The 6,391-nt window shown below is 49.6% G+C and overlaps 1 pseudogene; it reads left to right on the forward strand.

The window, feature by feature from the left end:
- The first annotated feature begins 4,130 nt into the window (after positions 1-4,130).
- LOC112469969 lies at positions 4,131-4,249 on the forward strand (annotated as a pseudogene).
- Positions 4,250-6,391: the final 2,142 nt, after the last annotated feature.

The following is a 6,391-nucleotide window of genomic DNA, read 5'->3' on the forward strand; positions in this document are numbered from 1 at the left end:
AAAGGGGGTTTTGAACCTTCAGACTCAGGCCAGGATTGGGGGAGGACCAGGGGTCACCCGGAGGATGGGGTGGTGAGGCTGGCAGCACAGAAGACGTTTCCACAGGGGGTTGTACAAGTATCTCAGAAAAACAAAGGAAACAGGAACTAGGTAAGAGAAATAAAAATCTCTGTTTTTAGTAAAGTGAGAAAGAGGCAGGGCTAGTGGTAAATATAAATTCTTTACTCTTGGAATATTCTACTGAATCCACATGAAGAGGAACCCCCTTTACGGCACCGCAGCTGGATGGACCTCTGACCGGGGGTGGAGCGTGTCCTGCTTTGCCAGACATGTCCATTTTTAGGGCAACTTCCATCCGCTGTCTCTTTCCAGCAGCCCTGGCAGCCCCGGTGTCCTGACCACTCCGTGTGTTAACAGGTGCTCTGTTCCCCTCGACTTTCTTCTCCAGGCGGAACAACCCCCATCACTTCAGCCACTGCTCGTAGGATGTAATTTTTGAGACGCTGACCACAAATGGCACTGCAGCCCGCACTGGTGGCCTGAAGCCTTCGGTTTCATTAAGCTGTGGAACTTTAACCCTCGGTCACCCCTGTGGGGAGGAAATAGCCGCGCTCCCCCCCGCCCCAGACTCCGAGAGCTTGATCAATAAAATCAACACAAATCGTAAGAGACAGAGCAGCTCTGGGCCAAACACAAACCAACGAGATGTCATTAACAGAGCTAAAGAAATAACATGACAGCAGGAAAGGGGACTTGGGCATAGACGCATGGCGGAATGGACAGTCACAGAGACGAAAGCTGACAGTGTCTGTCCGGTGCAGTCAGGGCAGTGGGACGTTGAATCTGAGTGACATGAGCAATCAGGCCACGGCGAGCTGGTCCTCTTGGGCAGGGCGAGTCAGCGGTTTGCATCACAGCTGAGGCGAAGTATCTTCCACTATCAGCCGCCTGGCTCGGATCTGATTTTGTGTTCACCAAACCGTATTTAGATGAATAATTTCAATTCTGGGTTCCCTGACACTGGGGAGGAGAATGTTCTGGCGGGAAACATGAGAATTCTGGTCACTGAAATGGGACCCTTCACACTGAGAATGAATCCACTGACGTCTCGTTAATCTTTCAGTCTGTTGTAAATTGGGAAATGTCAACCGTTTCATGCTGGACTCGTTACCCGCGGGCACCCTGCGTCACTGACGGATGCCATCCTATCTATTTTCCGTTCTTTCTTATTAATCGAGGCTCATGCGTCCCGCTGAAACCACTCACTTCACCAGATTCCCGTGCAGCCGAAGGTAGCCAAGTGCCCGTTCTGGCCAAGGCAGTGTAGATGGAAGTCCCTGGGGAGTGTGTTCTTTTTCTGGATAACGAAAGTAAAGCCTTACCAGGAGAAAGTGTTTTCGCCCTTCCTTCCTCTGTCTACCTGGAACATCGATGTGAGGCCTGGAGGTACAGCAGCCATTTTGTGTCGATGAGGACAAGAGTCACACCCAAGGATGTCAGGGAAAGGAGGAGGGAGTCTGGCTCCCCAGGGAGCGCCGGCCGTGAATTGCTTTCTTCTGGACAGTGTTAAAAAAAATAAGCCCGTTATTTGTCTAAGCCCCTGTTCGTTTACGGCTCTCTACTGTTTCCAGCAGAATGTGGTGCTACAGGTTCCAGGTGGAGTTTCTGAGCCGGCAAAGCCGAGAACAAGACGCTAGAATGTGGCTCGTTCACATGCTGATGCGTCTGTGATGCTGCTTGGTGGTCATCTCCTGGGGTGACCTGTCAATTTTCTTCTGATCGTGAATACGACTCATATCTTTTGTGAAAATTCAGATAAAACAATAAGTCCTAAAGAATAAGGGGAAAAAAATAATCACTCTAAAGCCCACCACCGAGAGATGACCGTGGCTTATGCAGTAGTGAATTCCCTCATGGATGTCCGCAGGTCTATAGAAGTAATACTTTTTTTTTTTTTTTTTACTTAAATGGGATTGATTTTGACCATTGCGGACATCTTTCCAGTGATTTTGTTAGAAAAACCCGTTCTGACTGTTCTCTGATTAAAGAGAGGTCTACATTGAAATCTTTAGCTCCTTTAAGTGTCGTGGTTAAAGTATATTATAATGTAGCCAACCCGTTTTCGCTCGGTATCTGATTTTTTTTGTTATGTGATATGGCACGGGGCTGCGGCGAAAGGTCAGGGGTGACTATCTTAGAGACCTTTCCTGGCTCTTGCCTCAGGAGAAACCCCTACAAATGGGCTCGCCGGCTCCGGGGCCCGTGCCTTGCATGTCCCGTGTCCGCCAGGCCATGCTGCTCCCCACTGTGTGACCCCTGCGCTGAAGAAGGTCGCGGCTCTCTGAGGGTCTGTCCTCCTGCTCTCTAGATTCGAGGGCCCTGCTCGGCTCGGCGGTGGTTTTCTCGCTGCCTCGTCTCTCACACGGGCCCCTCAGCGGCTGTCCTCGTGTCCGCCACGTTTCTTAAGCTCCCCTTAGGGGCTGAATCGTGTCCCCCCTCAGCTTCATCTGTCGAAGTCCTAACTCCCCAGTTCCTCAGACTGTGACTGAATTTGGACGTGGGCCTTTAAAGAGGTGATTTGGGTACAACGAGGTCGCTAGGATGGGCCTTAATAACCCGATACGTCCGGTGTCCTTGGAAGAAGAAGCGATTAGGACACAGACATACGCAGAGGGGGTACCCAGAGAAGACACTGGGGAGGAGCTGGCTGTCTACACGCCAAGGACAGGAGCCGTGGAAGGAATCCACCAAATGTAAGAAACCGAGAAGGTAGTGCAGCCACGCAGCCCGCGGTCCCCGGGGACGGCAGCCGCAGCTGACCGGCAAAGCCCCGGCCCGCCTTCCCGGAGCCACAGCCAGGGAGGGGTCCTTCTCTGCGGACCCTCGTCGGGCTCAGTTCGGGCCGTGTCTGTGAAAGGTTCGGCTTTCTAAGGGAGGCCAGCTAGACTGGGTCTTCGGGACAAAGTACACTGAGTGGCGACCAGAGGCCAGCCTCGGTGGTGGTCAGCCTGTCCGCTGAAGACGTCTGTCCCTGGGCTCGGCTCCTGCACCCCGCTCTCTCACCCCTCCGCGTGGAGGTGGACAGAGAGGGCTCCGTCGCAGGCCACTCTGCGGCCGTGACCACACCACTGCTCATCTGGGCGACGAGGCTCCCTTCTTTCGGCCCGAGCTGGCCGACAGAGGCGACAGTGGCTTTCGACGAGAAGAGGGCTTCCTCTGTCCTCTCACTGGATATTCCAAAGCGGCCGGCACGTGGTTTTCTGGAGAAACCATGGGAGACATAAAGACTCAGGAGCACTGTCTGCAGCCATCGCCACCCTCCCTCCTCCGAGCTTTCTTCATCTTGTAAAACGGAAACTCTGGCCCCGTTAAGCACTAACCCCCACGACCCCCTCCGCGCCAGCTCCTGGCAGTCACCACCCTGCTGTCCGTGTTTATGGTTCTGACTACCCTTAAGTACTGCATGAGAGTGGCATCCTACAGTCTGTGTCTTTTTGTATGTGACTTAAATCACTTAGCGTGATGCCCTCCAGCTTGATCCACGCTGTAGCGCGTGTCAGAATTTCTCTCCTTTTTAAGGCTGAATAATACTCCGTTTTGTGTACATACCACATTTTGCTTATCCGTTCATCCTTTGAAGGACACTTGGGTTGCTTGCACGTTTTAGCTCTTGTGAATAATGCTGCTGTGAACCTGAGTGTGCAAATATCTCTTCAAGACTCTGCTTTCTGTTCTTTTGAGTGTATACCCAGAAGCGAAATTGCTTGGTCACACGGTAATTCTGTTTTTACCTTTTTAAGGAGACCCTCCATGACTCCCCGCAGTGTGTAGGGTTGTACCATGTCACATTCTCACCCATGCTGCACGGGGTCCCCGTTTCTCCTCGTCCTCGCCAACGCCCGTTTCCTGCTTTTTTTTCTAGTGGGTATGGGGTGGTATCTCATCGGAGTTTCGATTTGCATTCCCCTACCGATGTTGAGTATCTTGTCATGCGCTTATTGGCCATTCACATTTCTTCTTTGGAGAAATGTCTATTCAAGTCCTTCACCCGGTTTCGAATCGGGTCGTCTGTTTTTTGATGGGTGAGTTTCAGGAGTTCTTTGGTTCTTCAAGCGTCTTTAAGAAGTTGTTTTCACGGCCACGCCACCCTGAATGCGCCCGATCTCGTCTGATCTCAGAAGCTAAGCGGGGTCGGGCCTGGTTAGTACTTGAATGGGAGACCACCTGGAAATACTAGGTGCTGTAGGCATTTTTTTTTTTTTTTTAAAGAAGTTGTTTTAAAGTCTCTGCTGTTAGGTCTTTTTCGGGGACAGTTTGTGCTGGATTATTTTCTTCCTTCGCATGGACCATGCTCTCCTGTTTCTTTGTATGTCTTGTGATTCTCGTTGTTATTGTTCGACGCTGGACATTTGAATCTAACGATGTGGGAACCTCGGCAGCCCCCCTCGCCGTGCCCCACTATGGTTTGCTGTTTTTCATTATTTTATTTTTTTATTTTTTACTGTCGGAGCTGTCTGTGTGCCAGGGATCAGCCCGAGGTGCAAACTCAGTGTCTTCTCCGGCATTTTCTGAGCCTTCCCTTGGGCGTGCATCCCCACCTTCGGGTACACGTGCTGCCGAAGCGAGCACAGTATCACCACCTTCTAGTTTCCCGTATGTGCAGTTGCTTTTAACATCCTCATCTTTTATGTCTGGCTCCTGAAGAGGGAAAAGTCTCGTTTATGAAATCTTCCCTGAATTCAGCCTCAGGTATCAAACAAATTATTGCACTATTTTCCCTCTTAATTTTATATCTTTCCCATTTAGATCTCACCTTGGCTAAGGGTATACAGTAGGAGCCTAGCCCTCACCCCAGTACCAAGAACTAGTGTCCCCAACCGTCATTTGCTAAACAGGTTCTTCTTTCTACACTGACCTGTGGTGACTTCTCTCTCATGAACCAGACTCTTGTATATACAGGAGTCGCTATCTGAGGCCTCTGTTTTGGTTTATGATGCCGGCATTTTACAGTTTTATTACTGCGGCCTTGGAGCACGTCTCCCCATCTGATAAGATAGATTCCTCTGCCCTTTTCCGTCCTGAGATTACCTTCGTAATTTGGGAAATTTTACTCTTCCTTATTAAATTTTAGAATACGTTTGAGTTCCTCAAAGAAATGCAGTTGGAATCCATTAGAATTCCAATCGTGATAATACTTGGGCGGAAGTGACATTTTTTATATTAAGTTGTCCCATCCAACAACACGGGACATTTTCTCAGATCTTTTAACTCGTTGCATAGAAGGTAAAAATTTCCCGTTGAGGGTGACGCATTGTTTCCTACATTTTCGGATATTTTATAGCTTCCGTTGCTTTTACGGCGTCCTGTTTTCTGTTACGTACCCTACGTGGTGGTTGCGATTCAGAGAAAGTGTTATTGATTTTCGTAAGTTGATTTTACATCTGTTCAACAACCTTTTTGTTAGTTCCAGTAATTTGTTCAAATCTCCGTGTAGCTCATCATATCATCTGCAAATAATGACATGTTTGCCTCTTTCCTTCCAAATCCTATGCTTCATTTCTTTTTCTTGTCTTATGATATCGGCTGGTTCTTTGTTACGTAATGGCAGTGCTAATACCTTATTGCCCATCTTAATGGGAAAGTTTCTAAAGTTTCCCCATCAGGTGTAATGTTTGCTGTGGGTTTGGATACACAAGCTTTAAAAGCTGAGGCGGTTCTCTTCAAATTCTAGCTTCCGGAATTGCTCCGTGACTCTGGACCACGAAGGGCTGTCCATGCCCATTCTCCCAGCCCATAAGCATGGCCACATTTCGACGTCCGTTTCATACTGCAACTTCATGACTTAAGAGTTTTTAAGGTTAAATGGTGTTTTACGTGTAGGATGTACGTATATAATCACATATACGGATACGGGGAGCATCCTTCACCTCCGTACTGGAGGGACGTAGCTTGGCCCACACGGAGAGTGGCGATGTCTTCCTGTTGTACACAGACTCGCCGGGGCACGCCCGTGGGGTTGGTGTGCCGACGGGAGGGTGGCATGGAGAGAACACAGGTCGTGAATCAGGCTGTCTCGGGTTCAAAACTGGGACCTGCCACTCACTACTGTGTGACTCCGACAAGGTATTTACCTTCTCTAAGCCTCAGTTTCCTCATTTGCAAAACGGGGGAAGTAACAGTCTCTACCTGCCGGGCGGGGAGGGCACGTGGTGGGATGTCAGACGAAGCCTTGCGGAAGCGTGTTTAGCAGAGAGTAGTGACTGTCAGCCATCGTGTTAGTCACCCATACGGGGAGTGTCACTGGCGCGTGGAAAGTGTGGCAGAATTTTTAACGCTATGCGGAATGCTTTTAATAGAAGGTTCAGTGAGAGCTGTAGACAAACTAAACCAA

The sequence above is a fragment of the Pteropus alecto genome, unplaced genomic scaffold (assembly GCF_000325575.1).
Source record: "Pteropus alecto unplaced genomic scaffold, ASM32557v1 scaffold48, whole genome shotgun sequence".
In the NCBI taxonomy this organism is placed as follows: Eukaryota; Metazoa; Chordata; class Mammalia; order Chiroptera; family Pteropodidae; genus Pteropus; species Pteropus alecto.